This window comes from Octopus sinensis, linkage group LG14 (genome assembly GCF_006345805.1).
Source record: "Octopus sinensis linkage group LG14, ASM634580v1, whole genome shotgun sequence".
In the NCBI taxonomy this organism is placed as follows: domain Eukaryota; kingdom Metazoa; phylum Mollusca; class Cephalopoda; order Octopoda; family Octopodidae; genus Octopus; species Octopus sinensis.
The window spans coordinates 63,626,404-63,630,611 of record NC_043010.1 but is presented as its reverse complement, the minus strand read 5'-3'; positions in this window follow the sequence as shown (position 1 = coordinate 63,630,611).

Below are 4,208 nucleotides of genomic sequence, written 5' to 3'. Positions count from 1 at the left end.
CCATGCCTGTGTGTGAGTGTGTGAGTGTTTGAGATTATTTTGGAGTGTCAATGCATGTATTTTTAGAATAAGAGGCTATCAGTGTGTGTGTGTGTGTTTAATGATATAAGCAAGATGTTGATCTGTGTGTGGGGATAAGTAAAAGTATGTATGAATGTGTCTCTGTGTGTGTGTGTACGGGGGGGGGGGTCAAGTAAAAAGTGCTTGTGTACTCTGAGATTAGGTTGCCTGTCTGTATGTGTGTGTATGTTGCGTTGTGAGTGTGTGTGTGTATTTAGGAACAAGAAATGGGTATTTCTGTGTGTGTGTGTTGGGATTAAAACAGAGGTGTCAGTGTGGGTGAGATAAGAAGGGGGTATTAAAGTATGTGTTGGGATAAAAGGTGTCAATGTGAGTGTCAAGGGTGTGTGTTTGTGGGTGGGGTATCAGATCCAGTGTGTGTGTGTGTAGGATGTTCTTCATTACCCCTCCCCACCGCGTGTGAAACGTAGACATAGGGTGGGGTGGGGGGAGGGTTACTACTTATTCTGTTCCCTTAAATCCCAGTTTTTTTAGCCTGACTTGTATATAATCTGGAAGAGGTTCTCTCCTTTCTTGGGAAAATTGGACATCATAGAATACCTGAGTGTGTCTATGCATGTGTGTGTGAGAGAGAGAGAGAGAGAGAGAGTATGAGTGTGTCTGTGTCTGGGCATGTGTCTGCATGTGTATGTGTGTGTGCATGTGTACATATAAATATGAGTGCATGTTAGAATGTGTGTGTGTGTGTGTGTGTGAGAAAGAGAGAGAGAGTATGAGTGTATCTGTGTCTGGGCATGTGTCTGCATATGTGTGTGTGTGCATGTGAATATGAGTGTGTGTTAGAATGTGTGAGTGTGTGTGTGTGTATGTGTGTGTGTATGTGTGTGTGCATATAAATATGAGTGTGTGTTAGAATGTATGTGTGTGTGTGTGTGTGTGCATATAAATATGAGTGTGTGTTAGAATGTGTGAGTGTGTATCTTGATGTGTGTGTGTGTATGTGTGTGTGTGTGTGCTATCAGCCAGTTTGTTTCTATGTATGAGTCTCTGCATGTTTGCTTTTACAAATGAGTATAAGCCTTGTGTGTGTGAGTATGGTCTTTTAGTGTTTGTGCACGTAAGCATATGAGTATGATCACAGTATGTGTGTGTGTGTGTGTGTGTGGTCTTTGAGTGCGTGTGTGTGTGTATGTGTGTGTAAACAAACGACCGTAGTCTTTGACCATTTGCATAAGTATACAAGTATGGTTCTTGAGAGTTTGAGTGTATAAATGCAGGAGTATGGTCTTGAGAGTATGTGTGGAGAGTATGAGTGTGGTACTTGCATGTGTGTGTGTATGTGTGTGTGTGTGTAAGTACATAGGTGTGGTATTTGAGAGTTTGTCTATGATGTTAAGTGTATGTCTGTATGTATGTATGTATGTGTGTGTGTGTATGTATGTATGTATGTATGTGTGTATGTTTGTATGTGTGTATGAATATGTGTATGTATGTGTGTATGTATGTATGAATGCAGTCTTTGAGCATGTATGTATGTGTGTATGTATGTATGTGTGCATGTGTGTGTATGTATGTATGTATGTGTGTATGTATGTGTGTGTGTGTGTGTATGCATCTATGTATGTATGTGTGTATGTATGTATGTGTGTGTATGAGTATAGCCTTTGAATATTTATGCAAGTAGATATTGTCTTGGAGTGTGTGTGTAAGTGTATGAGTTTAGTTTTTGTATATGAGTGTAAGTGTAGGAGTGTGGCATTTGTGTAAGTGTATGACTTTAGCCTTTGAATGCCCATACAAGTAAGTGAGCCTAATCTTTGAACGTGCATGTAAGTGTATCAAAGCTCTTTCAACACTTACACAAGTAAGTGTATGAGTATCATCCCGAAAGTGTGTATGCATAACAGTGTATGAGTGTGGTTTTCGAATGTTTCTATGTGTAAGATTATAAGAGCTGTTTTCGAGTGTTTGCGTGTGTAAATGTATGTACGAATACAGTCACTGAGAGTGCATCTATGTATAAGTCTAAGATCTTTGAATGTGTGCGTGTGTAAGTGTATGATGGTAGCTTTTGAATGCTTGTGCAAGTGTTTAAGTATGATCTTTGAATGTGCTATATATGTAAGTAAGTGTGTGAGTGTTCTTTGATAGTTTGTGTGTGTGTGTGTGCAAGTGTATAAATATGGTCTTTGAGTGTATGCATGTGTTCAAGTGTGTGAATGCAGTCTTTGAGTGTGTGTGTGTGTATGTGTGAGAGTTATGTGTGCATAACTGTATGAATGTGGCCTTTGTATGTTTGTAGTTTGTACATGTGAGCTTTGAATGTGTTTATAAGTTATCTGATATAATTAAGTGGTCCTTGTGTTGGTGCATGAGATTGTCCTCCGCCTAAGTGTATTTTCATGTGAAAGCAAAAGTATGTGATTATGTATGTATGAGAGTATATGTATTTAAATGTGTATACTCTTTTACTTGTTTCAGTCAGTTGACCGCGGCCATGCTGGAGCACCGCCTTTAGTCGAGCAACCCCGGGACTTTGTAAGCCCAGTACTTATTCTATCGGTTTCTTTTGCCGAACCGCTAAGTGACGGGGACGTAAACACACCAGCATCGGTTGTCAAGCAATGCTAGTGGGACAAACACAGACACACAAACACACACATATATTTATATATATATACATATATACGACAGGCTTCTTTCAGTTTCCGTCTACGAAATCCACTCCCAAGGCATTGGTCGGCCCGGGGCTATAGCAGAAGACATTTGCCCAAGATGCCACGCAGTGGGACTGAACCCGGAATCATGTGCTTGGTTAGCAAGCTACTTACCACACAGTCACTCCTGCGCCTGAATACTCCTGTATTCAAATATCTTTTATTTACTTCAGTGATTTGGCTGTGGCCATGCTGGGGCACCACCTTGAAGAATTTTTTTGTCAAATGACGAGACCCCAGTATTTTTTCTTAAGCCTGGAACATATTCTATCGGTCTCTTTTGCCAAACTGCTCAGTTAAAGGTACCTAAATACACTGACACTGGTTGTCAAGTGGTAGCAGGAGACAAACACACACACACACTGCAGGCTTCTTTCAGTTTCCCTCTACCAAATCCACTCACAAGGCTTTGGTAGGCCTGAGTTTATAGAAGATACTTGCCAACAGTGCCATACAGTAGGACTGAACCCAGAATCATGTGGTTGGGATGCAAAGTTCTTACCACACACACACACACACACCCACACTCACACACACACACACTCACACACACACACACTCACACACACAACACACACACACACACACACATATATATATACATATATATATATATATATATATATATATATATATATACACATATATATACATACTCTCTTCACTCTTTTACTTGTTTCAGTCATTTGACTAGGGCCATGCTGGAGCACCGCCTTTAGTCGAGCAAATCGACCCCAGGACTTATTCTTTGTAAGCCTTGTAGTTATTCTATCGGTGTCTTTTGCCGAACCGCTAAGTCACTGGGACGTAAACACACCAGCATCGGTTGTCAAGTGATGTTGGGGGACAAACAGACACACAAACGCACGCACACACACACACACATATATATATATATATACACATAGACATATATACGAGGGGCTTCTTTCAGTTTCCGTCTACCAAATCTACTCACAAGACTTTGGTCGGCCCGAGGCTATAGTAGAAGACACTTGCTCAAGGTGCCACGCAGTGGGACTGAACCCGGAACCATGTGGTTGGTAAGCTCCTGCGCCTATATATATATATAGATATATATGTGTTTATGTAATAATCGTATTTGTGTTCGTGTACCTATGTGTTTGTAATTATACTATATATATATATGTTTGTATAAGTTGCATTGCATTTTTATGTTTATTTGACATCTTTGTATTGTATATCGGAGTGTAAACAGCAGCTGGTGTGGTTGTTGTAGTTTTAGTCCCAGGTCAGCCCTAAAACAGTAGACCTATAATCAAAACCGTAACCATTCGGCTTTTTGGGTCAGGCCGGTTTACATTGTCAAATGCGCCCTTTTAAAAACAAAGTGGTCGGGTAGGCGTGATCTGAGGAGGATTTGGCTACTGTTTCTAGCAGCTTCCTTACCACAGAGAGGTCCTTTTCGGCTCGCACCTACACACACGCGCGCACACACTCACACACACA